The 26,954-nt window shown below is 44.9% G+C and overlaps 1 protein-coding gene and 1 non-coding gene across 2 annotated transcripts in view; one reads left to right on the top strand and one right to left on the bottom strand.

Moving 5' to 3' along the window:
* The window catches only part of LOC124795142 (centlein-like), a 551,801-nt gene that overhangs the window by 265,134 nt on the left and 259,713 nt on the right, over positions 1–26,954 (top strand). The gene's annotated exons all lie outside the window — the stretch shown is intronic.
* On the bottom strand, positions 26,871–26,944 carry Trnat-ugu. Its single transcript has one exon. It is a non-coding gene; the product is annotated as a tRNA-Thr (tRNA).

A 26,954-nucleotide genomic window follows, 5' to 3' on the forward strand; every position in this document is an offset into this window, starting at 1 on the left:
AAAATCAGTATAATCCATGCAGATGTAGAATTAGAATGATGAAAATGAACTTGAAGGTCAATTTTCGCATTACTCTTTTTTGTGACGCTAAAAATTGAAAACGGCAAATACATTATAAAATGAACAATCTAAAGTACAACGAGAAAGTTACATTTTACAATACCTTCACTTTGAAAGTAAACGGTAGATTGGTGTCTTGATGATACCTTCTAGTTGTGAAAAACCACCACCAGATTGTTGTACAGCTTTCTGTAATCAATAGATGTTCGTTTTTGAGGAAGGCGTTTCTCAACAGATTGCGCAAACAGTATGCTGCAATAAGTAATTTGTCACATTCACTTCAATTCATTGGTAGAAGATGATGCTCAAAAAACTTGTGCCAAAAGTGCACTACTGTTTTACAAGGCCCTTCTGGTCTGACACAGTTCACAATTGAAATTCGTCTTTTGTAAATCCTGGAGTCATCTTTTGAGTGCAGCTTGGCAAGATTAAATGTTGATGTCATTCATAACGATGTATGCTGTCAGAATACAAGAATATGGAAGTTCATTTCGATGGGAATAAAGATTCAGTCGGCTATGAAAGTTGCCTTAGCTTGTTCCAAAAGTTTCTGCATGGGAGAAACTGACAAGTATAATTTCGGGAAATTTTGTGAACAAGCATGGACATTATTTCTTCCACATTTCTGCCAGTGTATACTGTAGACGTTAAGAATCAAAATTCTAGAGATGTTTAAGGTGTAACCCTATCTTGTCAAGAACTTTAAATAATGCAATGAAGCTAGCGTGCGCTTATTGTTAATAAACTTATCTTTCATTGGAATTTTAGGTGAAATGTGCAAAAACAGATGGAGGAATATTTGGGACTCGTATCAGAGAAATAAACGAGATAGAAAGCTTGGAACAGGTTCAGATGCCTCAGCAAAACCAAGAAAATGGGTTCTGCTTGATCACTTGGCTTTAAGAAACCTACGTTTCGTGGCATTTTAAATGAAATTGTCAAGAGCATATGAAGAAATATTAGTAACTCATACCGGAGGAATATGACATAAAATGGTTTCATTAGGTCCAAATGTGTCAGCGAAACAAAACAAATGCATTCTCTATCGTGTGATGACCACACGATTCTCGTTGCGCGTCGACAGAACTGGCGGCTAGTCGCGACGCTCCCGGAGATATATGAGCCCAAATCTCGGAAACGGAGATCGATATCAATCTGATCTCAACTTAAAAAATAATTTCGATATGTTAGCTTCTTTTCATCGGCAACGATGTATGACCTAACGTGAACCATACGTAAAGTAGCCAGTGCTAGACTGCGAGATGTGGAAGTAAGCGAGAGTCGGAGCGTTGGCGCACGTTGCTTTAACGACCGTTGACCTGGTACGCCGGTCAACTTGGGTGTGATACTTTGGCGGTTGTCCCTTCCCGTTTAGGTGAATGTCGGACTTGTTCTCCGCTTACGTCTGTGACACACGTATGCAGTGAACGAGACTCGCCTCCTTACGCCGTCCTCATATGGGACATGTTTCTCAACGTGAAGCACGCCGAGGGTGGTTTCCATCGCGCTTGGTGTGCGCTTAGAAACGAGCTCGTCCGTCATGCGGAACGTGCTCCCTGTCGTGAGTCGCTACCGCAGCGCCCTCCAGCGGCAGTACACATTTGTTTGTTGCCCATGTTCTGTCCGTAGCATGCGCTGCATGTGTTGCGAGGAAATCAGATCCTGGTGTACACAGTGGTACATCACTGCTATTGCAATTGTGTGTGTGTGTGTGTGTGTGTGTGTGAGAGAGAGAGAGAGAGAGAGAGAGAGAGAGAGAGAGAGAGAGAGAGAGAGAGAGAGAGAGAAATCTTATGTGGCTTAACTGCTAAGGTAATCAGTCCCTAAGTGTACACACTACTTAACGTAAATTATCCTATGGACAAACACACACACCAGTGCCCGAGGGAGGACTCGAACCTCCGCCGGGACCAGCCGCACAGTCCATGACTGCAGCGCCCTAGACCGCTCGGCTACTCCCGCGCGGCTGTTGCAATTGTAGTACAGTTATTTATTTATTCTTGACCATGTTCAGCTCCACAGCTCATTGACACACAGAATGTCCTTGTAAATCTCAGGCTAAATACGGTTGCAGAGAAGCGTATAAAGATGATAAACGAGAAATTATGTATTAGGAAGGAAAAAAGAACCGGCTGAAGGTAACCTTAAATAAGCAAGATATAAAGGAAATAAAGATGTTAGCTGCCAGTAGGCATTGACTTAAATCAATGGGAAAAGTTAAAAATTTGTGCTGAACTCGGATCTCATGTTTACTAGACAGATTTGCTGATCACTTCGCCATCCGGACACAGTGGTTATCGAAATCGCACGGACTACCCTAACACGCCTTCCGTCAGACCCAAATTCTCAACTAATCCACGCACTAGTGATGTAGTGCCCCCTGCCAATCATCCTCATTGCTCACGGCAATTCGCCGATTCCCGTAAGAATTCGAGCTTGGCGTGCATCTGCACTGAAGAGATCGTCGGCCATCCTCGCCTTAATTATATATGTGGTGTCTGCTCTTTCGGACAAGTCCGAAAGAACAGAAAACACATATATTAAATAAGCGGTTGTACCTATCCTACGTAGACCTTGGAAAAATTAGGTCCCCTTCTCCCTACCTCACCTTTCCCCTGGGATTGATGCAATGGTTGGCTCATTCATGTTTCTTGTAAGAGGTCAAAAAATGGTTCAAATGGCTCTGAGCACTATGGGACTCAACCGCTGAGGTCATTAGTCCCCTAGAACTTAGAACTAGTTAAACCTAACTAACCTAAGGACATCACAAACATCCATGCCCGAGGCAGGATTCGAACCTGCGACCGTAGCGGTCTTGCGGTTCCAGACTGCAGCACCTTGAACCGCACGGCCACTTCGGCCGGCTGTAAGAGGTCATCCACTCATATTTCCCTGTGAAGTTATTTTAGCTCTTTTTCGTGTTTCACTTGTGTTTTCATTACAGTTCTAGCACATTTTACGGATTTTACGTTACATTAATGGCTGTGAGGTAGAGTGCTTGTCAGGTGACTCTGAATGAGGTTGGGAGAGTTTGACTGTAGTTGTGTGGGTTTACTGCTCCTTGTCTGCCAAATTTTTAGCCAATTGAGCCAGATTCGTTCCTATTAATTTTCGTATTGCCGCTGAAACTGCGAGAAACATGCGTTGGATGAGACAAACGATCTCGTCTCGCTACGAAATTCCATGTCCTTGCAGGTACGAAAGCGCGTAGTGATTTTGGCAGTGTCATACCTAATTTTGTCTACTGCTATAGTGGTAAATTTAACTAACACGTATCTTTAACGGTAGGAGGCAAGTTTTTAGACAATGTGCTCAAACGTAACGGTGTAAGGCGCCTTGTCACGGTTAGCGCGGCTCCCACCTTCGGAGATTCGAGTCCTCCCTTGGGCATGGTGTGTGTGTTGTCCTTAGCGTAAGTTAGTTTAAGTCAGAGTAAGTAGTGTGTAAGCTTAGGGACCGATGACCTCAGCAATTTGGTCCCATAAGACCTTACCACGTATTTCCATACGGTCTTACCACGATTCTCATTAATAATGAATTTATTTATTCACTTCTCACAAACAATATACAATGAAACGCCAAAGAAGCTGATATAAGCATGCGTACTCAATTACAGAGGTATGTAAACAGGTAGAATACGGCGCTGCGGTCGGCAACGCCTGTAGAACAAGTGTCTGGTGCAGATGTTAGGTCGGTTATTGATGCTCCAACGGCAGGTTATCAAGATTTAAGTGAGTTTGCAGGTTGTGCTATAGTAGGCGAACGAGCGATGGGACACAGCATCTCAGAGGTAGCGATGAAATGGCGATTTTCCCGTACAACGATTTCACGAGTGTACCAAATGGTTCAAATGGCTCTCAGCACTATGGGACCTAACATCTGAGGTCATCAGTCCCCTAGAACTTAGAACTACTTAAACCTAACTAACCTAAGGACATCACACACATCCATGCCCGAGGCAGGATTCAAACCTGCGACCGTAGCGGTCACGCGGTTCCAGACTGAAGCACCTAGAACCGCTCGGGCACAGCGGCCGGCACGAGTGTACCGTGAATATCAGGAATACGGTAAAACATCAAATCTTCGACATCGCTGCGGCGGGAAAAATACCCTGCAAGAACAGGAAAAAACGACGACTGAAGAGAATCGTTCAATGTGACAGAAGTGCAACCTTTCCGCAAATTGCTGTAGATTTCAATGCTGGGCCGTCAGCAAGCGTCAGCGTTCGAACCATTCAACGAAACATCATCGATATTGGTTTCTGAGCCGAAGGCCCACTCGTGTACCCTTGACGACTGCACGACACAAAGCTTTACGCATCGGCTGGGCCTGACAATACCGACATTGGACTGTTGATGACTGGAAACATGTCGCCTGGTCGGACGAGTTTTGTTTCAAATTGTATCGAGCGGATGGACATGTGCAGATATGGAGACAACCTCATGAAACTATTGACCCTACATGTCAGCGGGGGACTGTTCAAGCTGGTGGAGGCTCTCTAGTGGTGTGGGGGGCGGTGTGCAGTTGGAGTGATATGGGACCCCTGATACGTCTAGATTCGATTTGATAGGTGACACGTACCTAATCATCCTGTCTGCTCACGTGCATCCATTCATGTCCGGGTTGTGCATTCCTAAGGACTTGGGAATTTCCAGCACGACAATTCAGAGGTCATCTCTACCCCTTCGTACTCTTACGGTTTTGTGGACAGCCCTGCAGAATTCATGGTTTCAGTTCCCTCCAGCACTTCTTCAGACATTAGTCGAGTCCATGCCTCGTCGTGTTGCGGCACTTGTGCGTGTTCGCGGTGGCCTTACGCGATATTAGGTAGATGTACCAGTTTCTTTGGATCTTCACGGAATGTATGTAGCTTGGGCGAGGTTGACATTATATTTGTAGTAAATTGAATTATCAAGTTTATTATTTCCTTATTTGACGGACATGCTGTACTCTACACTCACTCTCTCTCTCTCTCTCTCTCTCTCTCTCTCTCTCTCTCTCTGTCTATCTCTATCTCGTACATACATCACTCTGTGTGTGTGTGTGTGTGTGTGTGTGTGTGTGTGAGAGAGAGAGAGAGAGAGAGAGAGGGAGAGAGAGAGCGAGCGAGAGTGTAGAGCACAGCATGTACTTTTTTTCGCGAATGTTTTAATCAGTACACCATCCTATTTAGTTACTCTGTAATGTTTGAACGCGCGTTTACTCTGTTTCTGTACGGCGTTGTAGCAAGCAGTTGCACTTACCTATTTCTGTGAAGACTGGCTCCCTAGATATCTTAAACTGCTAAAGCACTCGAAGCGCACAGTGACCAAGTGATTTACAGTTTTGCTGGTACGTCACGGCTCGTCTCAAGGATTTGTTCCATTTTCAGTTGACTATCGTGTTCTTAATTCTCGAAAGATTTGAACCGCCGCTACTGCAGCGTCGAGCGCAATGGCACTTGCATGAGAAGGCGGCCTCAGGCAAGTACGTAGGTTTTAGTAATACTGGTATGATTAACAGTTGTGATATATAGATATCAGTTTCTAGACGGTTCACCACTTCTGCTTTTTAGGGGAATCTGGTAAGACACTTATCACATACGTATAGAAATCGATTGTTATATGGTAACACCCGATAAATATACAACACTGACCAAAGCTGCCACGAAAATACCGTAGTCTAAGGCTATTTATGATAGTCCACTGTACCCTACGATAGATTTACAAATCTAGTGAGAATACACTGAAGAGTAACTGTCTAAATACCCAGCTCTTGTGCATGATGGGCGAATTTCTTGTGCATGGTGGACGAACTCTCTCACAAACTGCTGCATTATTTGTTTCTGAACGACCACTACGAGCTCCTGTCCTTTGTTTTCTATCAACAACTGAACCAATACTTGGAATTTTTTGGTTGTTCTTTCTGCAATTGACCAGTCTGAAATATTACTTCTACAGAAAACTTGACGCACTTTGCGAATCAAAACAACCAAACTTTCAGTATTTTAATGTCTACATAGTCACTGGTAGGGAAAAATAAAATTGGCACAGAAAAATACTTCATGCCCCTTAAGGTAGACAATTCTACTAACATCATGTGGCCCCATTGCATATTTCATGCACCTTAAGTTAGGCAGCCCAGCTTACATCATCACCTGGGGCATATAATGTAAGTTGGGTTGCCTAACTTATAAATGCACAATATACACTACTGGCCATTAAAATTGTTACACCAAGAAGAAATACAGATGATAAGCGGGTATTCATTGGACGAATATATTATACTATAACTGACGTGTGCTTACATTTTCACGCAATTTGGGTGCATTGATCCTGAGAAATCAGTACCCAGAACAACCAACTCTGGCCGTAATAGCGGCCTTGATACGCCTGGGCATTGAGTCAAACAGAGCTTGGATGGCGTGTACATTTACAGCTGCTCATGTAGCTTCAACACGACACCACAGTTCGTCAAGAGTAGTGACTGGCGTTTTGTGACGAGCCAGTTGCTCGGCCACCATTGACCAGACGTTTTCAATTGGTGAGAGATCTGGAGAATGCGCTGGCCAGGGCAGCAGCTGAACATTTTCTGTATCCAGAAAGGCCCTTACAGGACCTGCAACATGCGGTCGTGCATTATCCTGCTAAAATGTAGGGTTTCGCAGAGATCGAATGAAGGGTAGAGCCATGGGTCGTAACACATCTGAAATGTAATGTCCACTGTTCGAAGTGCCGTCAATGCGAACAAGAGGTGACCGAGACATGTAACCAATTGCACCCCATACCATCACGCCGGGTGATACGCCAGTATGGCTATGACGAATACACACTTCCAATGTGCGTTCACCGCGACGTCGCCAAACACGGATGCGACCTTCATGGTGCCGTAAACAGAACCTGGATTCATCCGGAAAAATGATGTTTTGCCATTAGTGCACCCAGGTTCGTCGTTGAGTACACCATCGCAGGCGCTCCTGTCTATGATACAGCGTCAACGGTAATCGCAGCCATGGTCTCTAAGCTGATAGTCCATGCTGTTGCAAACGTCGTCGAACTGTTCGTGCATATGGTTGTTGTCATGCAAACGTCCCCTTCTGTTGACTCAGGGATAGAGACGTGGCTGCACGATCCGTTGCAGCCATGCGGATAAGACGCCTGTCATGTCGACTGCTAGTGATACGAGGCCGTTGGGATCCAGCACGGCGTTCCGTATTACCCTCCTGAACCCACCGATTCCATACTCTGCTAACAGTCATTAGATCTCGACCAACGCGAGCAGCAATGTCGCGATACGATAAACCGCAATCGCGATAGGCTACAATCCGACCTTTATCAAAGTCGGAAACGTGATGGTACGCACTTCTCCATACACGAGGCATCACAACAACGTTTCACCAGGGAACGCCGGTCAACTGCTGTTTGTGTATGAGAAATCGGTTGGAAGCTTTCCTCATGTCAGCACGTTGAAGGTGTCGCCACCGGCGCCAACCTTGTGTGAATTCTGTGAAAAGCTAATTATTTGCATATCACAGCATCTTCTTCCTTTCGGTTAAATGTCTCGTCTGTAGCACGTCGTCTTCTTGGTGTAGCAATTTTAATGGCCAGTAGTGTATTTCCTTGGCAAATTTTATTTTGCGCACCTCATCCTAGAGCCAACATCCTCTGCATGTTCTAGCCTGTGTCTGCACCACTGGTTTCCTCTTCACTGTTGCTTCCAGCGCCAGGTTGACTTCAATATTGCAGCGGATGTCAGATTAATTTGTCGCTTCCTATGCTAAGGGTCTTCCATTGAGTTACTTTCCTACTTATTCTTTTTAATACCGCTTCATTTCATATTTTATCTTTGAGCCACATCTTTAGAATTCTTTTTTAGCACCATATTTCAACTGTTTGCAGAGTCTTCTCCAGATTCATTTAGAATTGTTGAATCAAAAATTCTGCAACTCATCGCGCAATTGAGGATGCATTTCGTACGTTCAGTCGACACCTTTAGTCAATCTAGAACTTACCTTCTCGCTATCGTAATGAACCGTGCTACCAAACTCGTATGTTAATGCGGCAGAATGACGAGGCAGAATCGAGGATTGCAGTCGACGTGTGCAGAGAGGCTGTGTGCTGTGTCAGAGCGCGTTACAGAATTGTGACTGGGAAGAGTGGTGGCAGTTCCGGGAAGTGTCTTGTCCATCCATCGGCGCTGCTCCGGTTCTTGCAGCGGCCGGGTCCTGCAGCCGGCGGCTCCTTATACGGAGGGCGGACGAGCTTCTTGTGTCCTCTGCCGGCCGCCGCAGCCATCTGAATGGCCGAGAGGCCGGACGTCGGCCGTTGGCCGGTACGGAGCGACTGCTGCTCCATTCAAGTCGGAGCCGGCCCCGGCGTTCCTGTTTACTGCCCGGTAGCCCCACACACGCCAGCCGATACAGACTTACTGTCTCGCCGGGTTAGACGCCTGTCTGACTGCAGCAGATGTGCGGTCCAGGTAGTTGCATATGTTCGGAACAACATTGTCACCTCCAAATCTTGAGAGAATTACTCTTTAATTATGTAAATTGAAGGTAGGGGGGGGGGGGGGGAGAAAATAAAGGAAAGGGAAGGAACTGATGATATCAGCTGCAATAATGATGGTTTGGTTTGTGGAGCGCTCAACTGCGCGGTCATCAGCTCCCGTACAAATTCCCAATCTGTACACAATCCAGCCTAGCCACTTTCACGAATGATGATGGAATGGTGAGGACAACACAAATACCCAGTCCCCGGGCATAGAAAATCCCCAACCCGGCTGAGAATCGAACCCGGGACCCGTGATCCAGAGGTTACAACGCTAGCCAATAATCACGAACTGCGCCATCAGTTGCTGTGGTACTGTATGCGGAATCAGTGAAAATGTGTAACAGCCGGGCCTCGAACTGATGATCACCTGCTTACTGGGCAGTTTCGTTAACCATTGCACCACCTGGACACAACGTTAATCGCAACTGTGTATATTATCTTGACACTCTCCACAGCTGAGTCACATTCCCATCTGGCGCCCCACTTCTCCATGTCCTCCGTGATCGATAATTTTAGATTCCCGCACTCCGTCTCCAGGCCACAAGTGGCCCATCGGGACCATCAGACCGCCGTGTCATCCTCAGTTGAGGATGCGGATAGGAGGGGCGTGTGGTCAGCACACCGCTCTCCCGATCGTAATGATGGTATTCTTGACCGAAGCCGCTACTATTCGCCTCAATGGGCATCTAGAGGCTGAGTGCACCCCGAAAAATGGCAAAAGCGAATGGTGGCCCGGATGGTCACCCATCCAAGTTCCGACCACGCCCGACAGCACTTAACTTCGGTCATCTCACGGGAAGCGGTGTAGCCACTGCGGCAACGCCGTTGCCTTAAGATTCCTGCAGGAACGTAAATGTGTATCTCCATTGATGGTTATGGATTCATACCCCATTGAGGCATATCAGTTATATGAATGCATGGTGTCTGTTTTTTCATCCATGTCTGAAAGAACAGATACCATGCATTCATACACTGAAGCGCCAAAGAAACTGGTCTAGTCATGTTTATTCGAATACAGAAATATGTAAACGGGCAGAACACGGCGCTGCGGTCGGCAACGCCTATGGAACACAACAAGTGTCTGGGGCAGGTGTTAGATCAGTTACTGCTGCTACAATGGCAGGTTATCACGATTTAATTGAGTTTGACCGTGATGTCATAGTCGGCGAACGAGCGATGGGAGACAGCATCTCTGAGGTAGAGGTGAAGCGGGGGTTTTCCCGTACGACCATTTCACGAGTGTGCCGTGACTATCAGGAATCCGGTAAAACATCAAATCTCCGAGATCGCTGTGGCCGGTAAAAGATCCTGCAAGAAGGGGACCGACGACGACTGAAGAGAATCGTTCAGAGTGACAGAACTGCAATTCTTCCGCAAATTGCTGCAGATTTCAATGCTGGGCCGCCGGCCGCGGTGGTCTCGCGGTTCTAGGCGCGCAGTGCGGAACCGTGCGACTGCTACGGTCGCAGGTTCGAATCCTGCCTCGGGCATGGATGTGTGTGATGTCCTTAGGTTAGTTAGGTTTAAGTAGTTCTAAGTTCTAGGGGACTAATGACCACAGCAGTTGAGTCCCATAGTGCTCAGAGCCATTTGAACCATTTGAACCAATGCTGGGCCACCAACAGGCGTCATCATACGAAACTTTAAAAGAAACATCATTGATATAGCTTTTCGGGGCCGAAGGCCCAATCGTGTACCCTTGATGACTGCACGACACAAAGCCTTACGCCTCGCCTGGGTCCGTCAACATCGACATCGGACTGTTGATGACTGGAAACATGTTGCCTGTCGAACAAGTCTCGTTGCAAATTGTATCGAGCGAATGGACGTGCACGGGTATGAATCCATGGACGCTGCATGTCAGCAGGGGATTGTCAAGGTGGTCGAGGTTCTGTAATGGTGTGGGGCGTGTGTGGTTCGAGTGATACGTCTAGACACGACTCTGACAGGTGTCACGTACGTAAGTATCCTGTCTGATCACCTGCATCCATTCATGTCCAGGTTGTGGATTCCTACGGACTTGGCCAGTTCCAGCACGACAATTCAGAAGAGATTTCCACTCCCTGGTACTCTTACGGGTTTATGGACAGCCCTGCAGGATTCATGGTGTCAATTCCCTCCAGCACTGCTTCAGAGCCGTGCGGTTCTAGGCGCTACAGTCTGGAGTCGAGCGACCGCTACGATCGCAGGTTCGAATCCTGGATGTGTGTGATGTTCTTAGGTTAGTTAGGTTTAATTAGTTCTAGGCGACTGATGACCTCAGAAGATAAGTCGCATAGTGCTCAGAGGCATTTGAACCATTTTTGAACTGCCTCAGACATTAGTCGAGTTGCGGCACTCCCACGTGCTCATGGGCCCCCCTACACGATATTAGGCAGGTATACCAGTTACTTTGGCTCTTCAATATAATAAACGCTCTTTAATTTGTTAGTCTCATATTTAGAAGAGATGTGCGGCCAGGTTTCCTGATTTACGTGTGTTTTCCGCAGACGATTGCCTGGATGGTTATTTCAGTGAGTCCAAAGCTCATGTTGCAGCTTAGTGTGTGCATGTTATTGTCCTCTTATTAGATTGTTGGAGCTATAAGTGACCTGGAGGTTTTATTAAATCTATTGAGCTACATTTGTATCGGCAAAAACATGAAGTTCTAAGGTGGTCTCTTGGCCTGGAATTTTTAACTGTTTTCCTGTTTTCTCTTCGTAATTATTGCGGAATTTGGATGGAACGTGCTCGAGGTGGCTTAATGAGTGCTAGTGACGCATGTTTTCTAATTCAGCGGTTGGATACTGGAAGTTTTCTGAGAGTATTGCATTGTTATAGGTCTTATTTTGTTGGAGCAGAAGCGGTGACTAATTTAACTCTATGTGATAGGTCGAAGTGAGCCTGACTCTATTTACAAATGGTATTCAATAAATGCAGCAGTACCAAGAATTCATTTGTGTCCGTTGAGAAAAATTTTCTTGTTTATCATAAATGAAGAGTAAAATATTGTATATCTTCTGTAGTATTAATTTATTATGTTAACCGGTGCTTGGTTTACAAGACCATCATCGGACATTAAATGTCGTCGTCAAAGAAGCTATAATATTTGTGTACAATACTGAAAAAGACACACACATCAGGAATGAGGTATGAATGCTGGGTAACTATCATCCTTCACAGCACAGCAGTACGGCAATTAAAATGTTAAACAGTAAATAAATGTAAAGAAAACAAACCAAAAACATCAATACTAAACTCGAAAAAAACAGTGCCTATATAACCATTTAAATTAAATTAAAAATATTAATAAAACAAAATTAGTACATGACAAACGTACTGAAGAATAGCTTGAAGCATTATTACGTATGGAAAGGGAATAAGAAAGAATGTAAAAGAACTGACAATTGTAACAACAGAACATATGGAGTACACATATAATCACAAAAAAAAGAAAAAAATGCAGGGAAAATGGAGGAATAGAATGGGACAGACGGTGTGGGAGGCGTTGAAAAACCGATAGCATTAAGTGAGTGGAAGAATGGACCTGTGATGGGTCATTTAGTGCTAAAACAGGGCTGTAGGCCAGATATTTATTGATTTACAGAACTTTCAAAAGATTTCATTTCTGTTTTTTGTCTGCCATGTGGAGTACATGGGACTCTGGCTAGTAACTGTTGCCCCTATTCAACATATGCTCAGCAAATACGGAATCAGAATTCTGCAACCTCCAACTGCGTTCAGATCCAACCTAACGAGTTGCTTTATCTCTGCCTGATTGACCAACATAAAACTTATCACAATGAGATAATTTTGTATAGCTCGCTGTTGGCTACTGGTTAGTATTATTAGCACCTCAGATTAATGTCAGGATTAAGTGTTAGATTTAGAACTATGTCGTAATACCTCGTTGAAGTAAACTATTGAACTGAGAAATTTGTTTTTGATACAATGAAAGTTTGCCAGTCTTCTTCTTACTGCTAAACATCATTGTCCTTACAATCACAACTCAGAAAAGGAACAGACAAATGGTTAATATTTTATAGTTAGTATCATCTGAATCATCAAGAATTAAACCAAGTTCAATTATATGTCATCTCTCTAGGAAAAGAGCTCGATTTGAAGCAAGTAAGGAAGTTACTGAAGGAACTTCCATTAATGATGTCAGCTACTCCGAATTTTCTCTCTGTTGCTTGAGTAGGAGCTTAGGATGAGCATACGGGTAACCTAATGATAATGAAGTCGAGAAGTCCGTGGAACCGGGCTGCGTGGAGGATCATTTAGGACGAAGGGACTGTCAGCGCCGCCCAGCGCGCCCAGCCCCGCTTTGTGTGGTAATGACGCCGCCGGAAATGCCATCAGGAGCCCGTCACAACTCGGGCGAGGCACCGGAAGTCTGCTGTCGAAAGACTCCCTCCTGTCACGGTCGCCAGTTTCGCTGTGGACATCTGCCTGAGAAAGGACAGCAACAAATGGTCAGGCCGCTTCACAATAAGTGAGATGTACACTGCTTGTCTATTGCTGAGGGGTTAAGTCTATTGCATCACTGTTTCTGTTAACAGGGGTTGCAAGAGATTAAAATATCGTACGAACATCTAAAGAAAATTCAAATATTAGTACTGTCATTCGACACGGCTCTCTGCCATAGGCCGGTACACGACCGCTAAGAACTGTTGGAGCAGAAATGTCCAGTAATAAGAATACCAATGTAAGATCCATGCTAGCAAATTAGAAAAGAGAACACGAATAGCAATGCTAATCTTTCCAGTAGTACACACATTTGAGACGATACGGGGTCTCAACGTTGATATTGGATTTTCGAAAGGTGACTTCTTAGGTATGAAAAGCAGTCTACATTCCGGTCAGAGAAGGCTCTCTTTTGACTCACCAATCATGGTTTCGTGGCATTGTTTAGTGTGTAATGTGGGCCTCCCCAATGTGAAGCTTGAGTCTCAGCTCGTGATATAAGAATGCTTCTGGAATGCTGAGCAATAGTGATGGTCAGAGTCTAGAATTTAAAGGTATTGAGAACTCTGTTCTGAAGAAAATAAATGAATATGCATCTTAGAACGTTTGCAAGAACAACGTACAATTGTTCTCGTTCTGGCCTCGAATGATACCAGCATGACTCCATCCGCAATATGAAATGGGAGGTCTTGTTCTCGGATATGGTATTAGAACATTCCACGTCAGTCCTCGTGAGCACAGAGAACATTTTGGAGGCGAGAACTTCCAAATTCTCATTTATTGGATTGCCCAGTTGTCGGGGGCTCATCTTATTATCTCTGCCAACAGTATACTTAGGCTGTAATCCAGTCTCTGATCAATGTCTACTAGCTCAGTATCTGGTGCTGTCTGGGTATATAGTTTATATTTCTCTCTCACCCCTTCCACCTGCACACCCTGACCCTACTTCACCTGTCTACTCACACCTTGCAACTTTTCCACCTGCCTCCTTACACCCTGTCCATCTCACACCCTCTCCCCCCCCCCCCTATCTCCTCACACGCTATACCTCTTCGAATCTACCTCCTCACGATCTGCCCCTCTTCCACCTGCCTCCCTACACTCCCTACCACTTCCATTTGCTTCCTCACACCGTCGTCCTCACCCACCTCACACTCTCTCCCACTTGCCTCCTCAAACCCTTTTTTCCACCTGACCACAAATTCTCTCCATCTTTCGCCAGCTACCACATCTTGCCTTTTCTTCCTCTCTCTCTCCATCTTCTGTCCTCCCCCACTCTCTGTTCATCACCTCTTCCCCCTCTCTTTTTTCCTCATCTCTTCCCCCTATCTCTGTCTATCTCCTCCTTCCTTTCTCATTTTCTGTCTCCTACACTCCCCATTTTCACCTCCAAACGAATGGGACGTAGCTGGTTGTCACCCCCACAGTGTTTCTTTGCAGACAGTAAGTGATTTGTCTGTATATCAGAGTTGGATGAAATCCATCCAGTGCTTTAGGAGATGTGAAACATACATTCATGCATATTTGCATACATACATACATTTTTACAATATATATAGAGTTGGGATTGTGCTCCCATAACAATAAAAGACATGGCAGCACAACATGTCTGTCTTGCAGGCTTCACTCGGCTAGGCCTCCCACAGACAGTCCCAGACGGCAACCCCTGTGCCAGTCGCCCACGGCGCGCCCGCCTTGTGCATTATTTGCGGGCTCGGGGTCGATACCAGCCACCGCTGCACGCGATGCTCGTTCATCTAACTGCACGAACCTAGGAAACTTCCATTAAACTACTTGGCGGACTTTGCTTTTGCCAGCCGATGGTTTCCCGCTGTCTTCCACTATTTGTATCACACAAAAAGTGACCTTGACCTTCGGCATTGTAGCTGGGCTCTGACGTATGTGTTCTGTGCAGTAACGGTGTCTGAGGAACAATAATAAAAACAAAAGAATTTCTTGGGTAGTATATTGTCCATGACGAGGTCATTAGAGGCGAAGCGAAAACTCGCGAATTACGGTAATCACGGAAAACCTACAACTGGATGGTCGTGTGCCGATCTGAACCGCCACCCTCCCGTATACGAGTGTGGTGTTTTACCACTGCGTAAGAAACATGAAGGAACAGCAAGTATCTATGTTCGGCGCTGTGAAGCTGAACGACTTCGTACACCCGGTTGAATAGACTAGTAGAAGCTAGTTTCGAAGTAGCTCCATTCAACTATCGTTTATTTAAGAGACTTATAAAGTTAACTGTTTACAGCCGTCAGATGTTTGAAGTGAAGCGTCTGGAGCCTTCAGCTGCACGTTTGCAACTTTGTCAACCGGTTTCACTTATTACAAACATCATTATTGGAGGGTTAGAAGTAAAATAAAGGGAAAATGTGTGGTATACACAGTCAAATAAAAATATAAATATTGTATGTATCAATAGAGAATCATCTACAGCACTTAAAAAGCTATACAGTGAAAACCAAAACGAAGTTAGCATCAAAAAGGGCGTTATCATATGTACTCTATAAATAAACGTCATGATGAAGTGCATAGAAACAATAAATCTGACTTCAGTGCAATCTGTATAATTAATAGAAAATAGCAAACAAGTATATATTGAAAATATAACACGAAAGATGGTATAATGAAAGAATATCAAAAACAAAGGCACATCTATCATCACAGGCCAACGACCCAATTATCAGCCCAAAGGTTGCCAGCAGTTAAAGATAACATCAAAAATGGAGTCGAAAACATCGATGTGTATCGGTGTCCAAACAGTACTTACCTTAATCATAACAGTATCCAATAACAAGTTCTTATTATCAAATATATAGTAATAATTTGTAAATAAAATGGAACTAAACATAATAAGTAAGTAATAACACACTGTGTCATGTTTTATGGACCGCATCTTTACATGATAAAATCAGACTATGGTCCCTTTTAAGAAAACCTTACATTCATATTTTTAGCTTAGTAATACAACCGTTTTATATGCATTACGAACTGAGAGTAACACAAAATTGCTTCTGTAACAGTGAACATTTATCGGGCAAAACCGATATTACATTATCCTAACAACATGTTTAAAGTGTTCACTCGTTAGGTGATTCTCTCTTGCTACATACAATATTTATATTTTTATTTGGCTGAATGTACCAGTCATATTTTTCTGTTTATTTTCCTTCTAGTCCTCCAGTGGTGATGTTTGTAACAAGTGAAATCGGTTGATAAATAAACATTCACGTGTACAGCAAAAGATTCAAGATGCTTTACTTCAAATATCCTTTATCTAGTCTTGTTTTTCTCCTTCATCTTGTCCTAAAAATCTCGAGAGTAGGCACTAACGAAGAGGTTTTCCTTGAGAGTTGTCCAGCAGTATTCCAGATTAACCGATTACCCCATCTAAAAATCACCGTGGTCGCTTCGGAGCGCTGTATATGATGCAAAACTGCTACTATGCTCACGTGACTCTCTGCGACTGACGTAAATTACGGCAGCAAGGTAATGTGTATGTGCCACTCATTTGTGTGGAATCAGCGCAGTGTGGAGACGCCACAATTACAGAAAAGAAATATCGTGTTTGGACGCGTCCTTGACTAAACTGTGAGTAAAAATTGGAAATTTGTGGTGAGGTCTTATGGGACCAAACTGCTGAGGTCATCGGTCCCTAAGCTTACACACTACTTAATCTACCTTAAACTAGCTTACGCTATGGACAACACACACACCCATGCCCGAGGGAGGACTCGAACCTCCAATTGGGGGAGCCGCACGGGCTGTGACAAGGCGTCCGAGACCGCACGGCTACCCCGCGCGGTTATGAATAAAGATGCCTGATATGTTGGTGTATCGTCACGGCCCCTCGAATGTGCCTACAGAAAAACGTGTATCACTCCCAGACATGTAACAGAGAGTAAGAATAGCGGTCGTAAAATGAAGCTAAGCGATAGCAGTGTCACACCTTGTCAATGGCTCTCGATTTCGAAACAGCTAGGTATTGCTACTTCAGTAAATGCTGGTCCATATCAGTCGCATCACGAGTAAAACTCGCAATGGGAACTGAATACAATGAACGTTTGTAGTCGGGTATCTCAAAAAATACCACTGCAGACAGCGCCACATAAAACTGCACTGCTGCGCGGAGTAGCCGCTAGGTTTTGGGCGCCTTGCCACGGTTCGCGCGGCTCCCTCCCCCCTCCCCCCCACCGTCGGAGGTTTCTAGTCCTCCCTCGGGCAAGAGGGTGTGTTGTCCTTAGCATAAGTTAGTGTAAGTTAGATTAAATGGTGTGTAAGCCTGGAGACTGATGACCTCTGCAGTTTGGTCCCATAAGACCTTTTTTAAAAAAAGACTGCACTCTTCAGTGGGTCAAACAATAGACACCGGACAATGGGGGCATATACTGCGATCAGAACAGTCGCCGTTTTGCTTCTTTTCAAATTACGTGAGGCATCGACTGTGCGATATCAATGAAAGGTTTAAGCCCCAGTGTGAGCAGGATGTACGAGGGCTATTCCGAAGGTAAGGAACGATCGGTCGCGAAATGGAAACCACAGTGAAAATCAAATCTGTTTTATTTGCAACAGCTGACCATACCTTTCAGCTACTTCATAATCGCCCCTCCGACCTGGACATCTGTCGTAGCGTTGTAGCAACTTTCCAGTACACGCGTCATAGAAGGCAGCCTCCTCTGCTTTCCGAAAGTTTTCTACGTTGGATTGCAGCCCGTTGTCTGTACCAAAATGTTTTCTTCATAGCCTGTGGTTCATTTGAGCAGAGGTGAAAATCAGAGGGAGCGAAGTCCGGGCTGTAAGGTGGGATGTCAAACACTTGCCATCGAAAATGCTGCAGGAGCGTCGACATTTCCCCTGCACTGTGCGGCCTGGAACTGTCATGAAGAAGGAAACGTATGGCAGTTGCGTCATTGGGGTTGCAGGAAATCAGGCAAATCTCTCGGGCAGTACCTATACTTGACGGGAGATTCTACTTTCTAGGCATCTTCACGCTCTCGCTGTGCGCTCAGAATTGAGAAGAGCGACGTGACGCTATCTACAGACATACTAAGATACATTGCCCAACACATTTGTGCAAATATTCATTGCATTATCACTGTGGTTTTTCATTTCACGACCGATCCTTTGTTACTTTCCGAATAGCCTTGTAGGGCAGATCAGAGGTGGATTTGAAATGTTTTCAGAGTGTTTATCGTACCGTGACGTGGGCCCATTCATTCAAGCTATTGTAAACACCAGTCAGGACGTTTATACCAACATTATCGGTGGCCAGGTGTTACTGTTTCTTTAAGATGAGTGGCTGCGTACACGCCCATCTTCCAAGATAAAATGAGCCGTGTTCGCAAGGCTGCATGCATAATTTCCTGCTTTGACAAACGCTCAGGCAGCCTATCCCATATCAAATATCTTCTGAATCACACGATTCTAACGCCACAGAAAATGTCCTGCACTATTAGGAGCACAAGTGAAAAGTTTCAGTCAACATTCGCCTCCCCCCCCCCCCTCCCCTGTCTGGTAGCTCTACGAAATCTAATGATCTAAGAGTGGCTTCAGATGGATGTGGCATATCTGTAGGAAGTTTGTGAACTCTCTTCCTCGTCAAATTGTAATTTCGTTTAGTAAACTCATGAGAAGATCAAAACCAATAAATAATAAAATGAATGAGGTCTTTCACATGAGTACCAAAAGCAGTTAGTCAAATTTCAACTGAACACCTAGGAGTTACAGTTACGAATAATTTAAACTGGAACCATCACACACAAAATAATGTCAAGAAGACAAACAAAAGAGTGCGTTTTACTAGCAACAAGTCTACTGAAGAGACTGTACATACCACTCGTCTCCGTTCTCTTCTGGACTACTGCTGCACAGTATGGATCCCTCACCAGGCAAGATTGACAGAGGACATAGAAATAGTTCAAAGAAGGGCAGCTCCCTTTGTAGTATCGCGAAACAGGAGAGAGAGTTTCACGGATATGATATGTGAGTTAGGGTGGCAATCATTAAAACACAGGCGGCTTTTTCCGCATTGTAGGGACTGCAGCGTAATATATGTGACAGTATGATATTTTAATAAATAGTTAATTCCTATTGGTTGCTTAGAGTATATTATTATTTCGTATTGTAAGCTGATTTCGGCGTTATTGCCATTTCCTAGTAGCAACTGCAATCATTATACGTAGTATAGATGTCAGAACTGAACCAACTGTCAGATCCTACGAAAAATACGTAATTATTCGCAATTTAAGACAGCTAGAAAATTACAACCACGTAGAAATCCAGTACACAAATACGTTATGACAGCGTAAGTAAACCTGGATCAAGTTAACAATATAATTATTCACAGTGTAAGACAGCAAGAAAATAGCGACCAGACATAGATGCTGTATGCACATACGTTATGAAAAACTTAACGTAAGGGTACCTTTGTACATATTCTATGTAAACTACCATCTGAAGACATCTATACTATGTGTAACGCCGAAATAAGCTTATAGAACGAAATAATGATAAATTATAAGCAGATAACAGAAATTAAATCTTCGTTAAACAGGTGAGTATTGTTGCAACGAGACATTGTCACAAAAATTTCAATCTAGAACTTTCTTCGCCGAATGCGAAAATATTTTATTGACGCACATCAGCATGGGGAGAAATGATCTTCGGCACAATACAAGAGAAATCAGAGCTCACGTGGAAAGATTTAGTTGTTAGTTTTTCCCAGGTACAGTGGGACGGTAGAGACATAGTCTGAAAAAGGTTCGATGGCCCCTCTGCCAAGCAGTTAAATGTGAATTGCAGAGTACTCATGTAGGTATAGATTTAGACGTGTACGTGGATGCAAATACGTGTCTTGCAGCCCATTTCCTGGCTCAAGATATGTGTCGTGGAGTCAAGAGAACAACGTGTTGGTCGGATGGACCACGGTACTGCCGCTGTCGAATGCTGGCACACATTTCTCCTTCTTAGACAAGGTGGAAAATGATCTTCTTACAAACAAACAGCATTCAAATGCAATTTCTGAATGAGAAACCTTCTGCGTAACATTTCTTTATAAGCAGTGTAGAAGGCGCTGAAGTGCTAATCGTTTGTGTATCCAACCATGTAGCTTCCTGACAATTTTACGTTCGGCCGACTGTGGTCAAAGTTCGCCTAAAACTCTTAACTGACCAGCACCTGTGCGATCGTTGCTAAGGCAGTGTTTCTAGTCCAAACACACTATCTCATCATAACTATCCGGAAATCCCAAGGTAATGTGGAACTGACTTCCAAATTCACAAGAGATGGCCACGCCAGTATAAAAGGAGCCAGAGAGTACTGTGTTGTCGGTAGAGAATCAGTAGCAGCAGAAAAGGCCAGGAAAACACAGTGACTTCGAATATGGATTGCTATTGGATGCTACCTGCGTACAAATTCATCACGGTCTCTTGAACCCTCCTAATGCTGGCCAGGTCGACTGTTGCTAATCTGACTCAGGTGTAAACGCGAAATGGACTGACCCTCCCAAATCCCAACCTGAACCCAATGGAACACGTTTGGAAAGAGGCAGAATGTCGACTTCGCTCCAGACACCAGTGCCCAACATCGCTAACTTCTCTGGTTTCGGTTGTTCGGAAAGAAGGGGCTGCCATTGCTCCATAGACATTCAGACAACTCACTGAAAGTGTCCTCAGCAGAGTTAAAGCCGTCATTATGGGGAAAGGTGAACGCACCCCGCTAACAGATGTCGAATTACTTTGGATCAGATAGTGTATGTTGTTCTGTAGAGAAATGTTAGTATGAAGTTTCCTAACACGATTGTTATACCGGACCCAAGGTAGCCCCTGAGGGCCGGCAACCCATATTACACCACAGAGGACGAGGTTGTCTATGTGCAAGGCGTACGAAAAGCATCATGGTAAACACCGGCTATTTACATACAAGATCATGGAAACAGACATTCCGAGCACTACTTCCTGCAAGGGGAGCTCGAGCCACGGCCTGCAGGAAGTATCACTACGCCAAACCCTGATTGGCTGGAGACAGCTATATAGGGGCTAGAACCAGCCCCGAACTACAGTTCACGCCGGATGCCGACCTTGTGTAGTGCGACCATTGCAGATTACGTCTACGTCTCGGAATTGGACTGTTGCTAGTGTGTGAGTGTGTTACCACGAGCCTTTGTGGAAAATTAGAAGTGAACTTTTGTTTGCCTCAATTAGGATACTTTCGCTGGCATCGTTATTGTTACCTTTCGTTTGTATGTTCAGTCATCAACCTTGTGAACTTACATCAATAAAAGTTGTGTTTGTGAAAAATTGCGATTTGTCAGTCACAACAACGATGAAGCTGGGTTTGGACACAGGGTCTCCTGGTCTTGTTGATGGACAAATGCCGGTAAGACAACAGAGTTTTAATCTGGAAAGTTTCCTAATGTCTTCAAGGATCAGTCTGAAATGTATGGCCGAAATCGATTTAGCGAGGAGTGGGTCTTCGGGCGCGGTTCCTGGGCCTCGAGAAATGGCTCGTAATTTCCGGCGCCGGAAGTGCCGATTGGTCGAGAGTCGACTCCGCCGCGCTCTCGGCGTCCGCCGGATGATTAGCACACAATGCTGCCACTGCCAAGGGCGTGCGACGCCTCCTGCCACTCATTTCCCGTGCTGCGAGGCCGGCCGGGCAAAAACAGACGTTTTCACGATCGGGAGGCATCGGCGCCTCACAACAGCTACGTGCTCCCCATACGCTCCGAGTGGAACACACACCGTGAGCAAACGCCACAAGATCGTCTAATATGAGGCCCGTAGCACGAAGAATGGGGAGAATAATGAGGAGCATCAAAAAAGGACAGTCGATAAGTTTAACATTAGCATTTCGGACCACGAAGTAGACGATGTGATGTAAAGTGCTTCTACTACTTTTGAAGCAAATTAACACGACCCGAGAAGCAAGGGGGACATAAAAAACCGGACTAGTACAGGCGAAGAGGCCGTTTACGGTCAAGAGTAATTTGCCAACATCAAACATCGGCCTTTATTTGAGAAAGAAATTTCTGAGAATGTACGTTTGAAGCGCAGCGTTGAATGGAATAATGGACAGTGGGAGAAAAAGAAAAGTTGAGAATCGTAGAGTTTGAGATGTGGTGCTATAGAATAATGGTGATAATTGGATGGACCGATCAGATAAGAAATAAGCAGGTAGCTGTAATGGCTTTTGGCTTCAGTCTCCCGATATTCGGTCGACGTCAGGAGTGGCTGCCATTGCCAAACATTGATCGTCCACTGCTGGTGGTGGACTGGAGTCAAGCCCGTGGCCAGAGGTTACACACTATCTAATTAAAGGTATTCGACACCTGTTAATGAGAGGTGTCTCCACCCTTCGCCTTTATCACTTCTTGGACGCTGCTAGGGACGTTTCAGTGAAGTGTCTGAAAATCTGAGGAGAAATGGCAGCACATTCTTCCTCAAGAGCCGGTACCAGAGAAGGCAGCATGTTGGATTCTGGAGTTGGAGCGATCGACAATCTAACTCATCCCAAAAATTCCTACATATGTGTGTGTGGTGTCTGTTCTGTGGTGCGCTCCTGCCCAGTGGTGGTGCCGGGGACACCGTGGCCAGGCCTCATCACTCTGCCCCCGCAGGAGGATGCCTGCAAGTCCTATCCTGTCCCCGTCCCTTCTTCCCTTCTCCCGTCTTCACACCTCTCAACTTAATTTCAGTTTTCCTTGTTTACGTATTGACGTATATTTATTGTAATTTGATCCACATTTTGCAGCTTAAAACGTGACTGTATTCAAAACACTGAGGATATGAATTAAACAACGCCTAAGTCACAACTTTTTCGTGTTGTATTAACTACACGATGCATTTCGGACCCTGCGTGTCAATCGTCAGGTGTAATTTGTCTTAATGCATGTTTTATTCAGGAGAAGAAATAAAATATGTATTAAGACAAATTACGCTTGACGGTGAACCCACACGGTCCGAAATGCATCGTGTAGTTAATAAAACACGAAAAAGTTGTGACTGAAGGCGTTGTTTAATTCATACCTCCAGTATATTTACTGTCCTCATGTCTTGTTAGTAAAGATTTTTGTATGTCTTGTTTCCAGTTTAAAAAAAGCAAAAAAATGTTGGTTAAATACGACTGCTTTAGAGGCAATGGTTCTGTGTTGGACCTCAAAAAAATTGTAACGCGCTCAAATTAATGGCGGTTAAGGTGACAGCTTGTGTAATATCGTCCCTAAGGTGCTCAATTCGGTTCAGGGCTGGGCTCTGGGCAGGCTATTGTCATCCCAAAACTGTTCCATTCTGTTCAAGGCATACCTCTGGACTGGCTAATATCACCCCAAAGGTGTTCCACTCGTGAATACACGGTTGAAAGAACATAAAAGTCTTTGCCGACTAGGGAAAACAGACAAGTCAGCTTTGGCGGAACATGTTCTTCAGTCGGGTGATCACGTAGTGAAATTTTCGGTAACTTAACTTTTATGCAGTATGACGAACTATTATCCACCACTATATAGAGAAGCCTCCGAAATATACAGGGCTATTACAAATGATTGAAGCGATTTCATAAATTCACTGTAGCTCCATTCATTGACATATGGTCACGACACACTACAGATACGTAGAAAAACTCATAAAGTTTTGTTCGGCTGAAGCCGCACTTCAGGTTTCTGCCGCCAGAGCGCTCGAGAGCGCAGTGAGACATAATGGCGACAGGAGCCGAGAAAGCGTATGTCGTGCTTGAAATGCACTCGCATCAGTCAGTCATAACAGTGCAACGACACTTCAGGACGAAGTTCAACAAAGATTCACCAACTGCTAACTCCATTCGGCGATGGTATGCGCAGTTTAAAGCTTCTGGATGCCTCTGTAAGGGGAAATCAAAGGGTCGGCCTGCAGTGAGCGAAGAAACGGTTGAACGCGTGCGGGCAAGTTTCACGCGTAGCCCGCGGAAGTCGACGAATAAAGCAAGCAGGGAGCTAAACGTACCACAGCCGACGGTTTGGAAAATCTTACGGAAAAGGCTAAAGCAGAAGCCTTACCGTTTACAGTTGCTACAAGTCCTGACACCCGATGACAAAGTCAAACGCGTTGAATTTTCGGCGCGGTTGCAACAGCTCATGGAAGAGGATGCGTTCAGTGCGAAACTTGTTTTCAGTGATGAAGCAACATTTTTTCGTAATGGTGAAGTGAACAGACACAATGTGCGAATCTGGGCGGTAGAGAATCCTCACGCATTCGTGCAGCAAATTCGCAATTCACCAAAAGTTAACGTGTTTTGTGCAATCTCGTGGTTTAAAGTTTACGGCCCCTTTTTCTTCTGCGAAAAAAACGTTACGTGACACGTGTATCTGGACATGCTGGAAAATTGGCTCATGCCACAACTGGAGACCGACAGCGCCGACTTCATCTTTCAACAGCCGGCCGAAGTGGCCGTGCGGTTAAAGGCGCTGCAGTCTGGAACCGCAAGACCGCTACGGTCGCAGGTTCGAATCCTGCCTCGGGCATGGATGTCCTTAGGTTAGTTAGGTTTAACTAGTTCTAAGTTCTAGGGGACTGATGACCATAGCAGTTAAGTCCCATAGTGCTCAGAGCCATTTGAACCATCTTTCAACAGGATGGTGCTCCACCGCACTTCCATCATGATGTTCGGCATTTCTTAAACAGGAGATTGGTAAACCGATGGCTCGGTCGTGGTGGAGATCATGATCAGCAATTCATGTCATGGCCTCCACGCTCTCCCGACTTAACCCCATGCGATTTCTTTCTGTGGGGTTATGTGAAAGATTCAGTGTTTAAACCTCCTCTACCAAGGAACGTGCCAGAACTGCGAGCTCGCATCAACGACGCTTTCGAAATCATTTATGGGGACACGCTTCGCCGAGTGTGGGAGGAACTTGATTATCGGCTTGATGTCTGCCGAATCACTAAAGGGGCACATATGGAACATTTGTGAATGCCTAAAAAAACTTTTTGAGTTTTTGTATGTGTGTGCAAAGCATTGTGAAAATATCTCAAATAATAAAGTTATTGTAGAGCTGTGAAATCGCTTCAATCATTTGTAATAACACTGTATAAACATGAGGATAATTTTAACAGAGAAGAAGAAGCCATGAAACTCAGCGATATGTGGATAGTGGCGCTACAGAAACGATGAGACGTTTTTATCTTTGACGTACTATGATCGATAGTCATATTTTATCCTTGACAAGGTTTATCTCTGCTATCACGTGAAATCCAGGCCACGCCCACTTTCCGCGGCTTTTAGGCAGTTCTCCAACGTCCGACTCGTCAGTCGGCAAGACTCACCACAACCAGGAGCACCTCCGAAGATGTCCAACGTAGCTTTGGACGAAACGTCAGCGATAGAAGAGTTCCATGGACAAGAGTTCCATGGACTACGGCCATACCATCCGGAAGAATTCTCGGCAGTTGAAACATCCGGCCGTGAAAGCCTTCATTGTATGGTGTTTCACTCGGTTCAGGGTATGACTCTGGGCAGACTAATGTCATCCCAAAGGTGTTCCATTGGGTTCAGGACTGGACTCCGGGCAGGTCAGTCCTTTTCGGGAATGTTCACAAACTACTGCGTCACAGATGTTGCTTTATGGCACGTTGTATGTCACGCTAATACAAAAATCATAGGCTCCGAACTGTTCCTCTGCTGCACGCAGTAACAACGCCGTAAAATGTGTTCATATCCTTCCGCATTTAGCGTTTTCTAAAATGTAATAAGGATGCCACATCCTAACCACGAAAACTACCTCCTTAGCGTAACATGAAGTATTCTGTACTTCACCGTAGGTGCTGCACACGTAGGCAAGTGACATTCTCTAGTCTTTTGCCAAATCCAAACGCTTCCACCGGATTGCCACAAGATTTACCGTATTCGCCAGAGTGAAACTCTTCCGTCAGATTGCCACAAGGTATAGCGTGATTCGACATTCCAAATCACTCGTTTCCAGTCAGCAACTGCCACTTGCGTCGTTCCTTACACCACCTCAAGCGTCGATAACAGCTCGCTACTGAACTGTGGGGCTTATCACAACCAGCTCTCCCATTGCACTCCATTCTTTTTAACTCCTTACATACATCACTATGTTACTTGACAGCTAGTAGCACTTTAGAAGTCACGCGTGATTTCTCCCGCTGGTTCCACGTGACTTTTTGCAACGACCCGCACCGTTGTTCGACGGACCTGTCCGTCTGCACATTAGGTCTGCCTGGTCTTGATATATCTGTGTTTGTTCCTTTCCACTTTGCAATGACACCACCTTCAGTCAACCTGGGTGGCTGAACAAGGGCTGAAATGCCCCTGATAGATTTGTTACCTAGGTGATATCCAGTGGCTAGACCACTTTCTAAGTCTCTGAACTCTGCTGACCAAACCATTTTGCTGTTCCTGATTCTTTTCTGAAACACTACCCATACTTCCAGCCTTCTTTTATACTGGCGGGGACCACCTCTTGTGACATTCTAGTTGTTAATTACGCTTTGCATTGGGGTGTCCGGATACATTTGATTAGATAGTGTGTACTGAGAATTTGCGATAAGGCCCTCTACATAGAGGTTTTGCGTGTATTTTCAGAGGACTGTCTGCTACTAATTTCATGCAAGTACACCTAAACAATTGAACTGTAGATAGGTGTCGAGTTGAAGCGAGAGCGCTCCTGTCACAATAGCGAGTGGAACAGTGTCTACGCATCACGTGACTTTCATGATGTCAGGCTTTGTACTAGGTATCAGACTGACAGTTTACCGTAAAATGGGAATTAGAATTATATTAATACCGTCAGCTGCTCACGGGCGTTGATATATATCAACGGGGACAGGTGAAAATGTGTGCCCCTACCGGGACTCGACCCCGGGATCTCCTGCTTACATGGCAGACGCTCTATCCATCTAAGCCACAGAGGCATAGAGGATA

Source organism: Schistocerca piceifrons, chromosome 4, assembly GCF_021461385.2.
Source record: "Schistocerca piceifrons isolate TAMUIC-IGC-003096 chromosome 4, iqSchPice1.1, whole genome shotgun sequence".
Taxonomy (NCBI): domain Eukaryota; kingdom Metazoa; phylum Arthropoda; class Insecta; order Orthoptera; family Acrididae; genus Schistocerca; species Schistocerca piceifrons.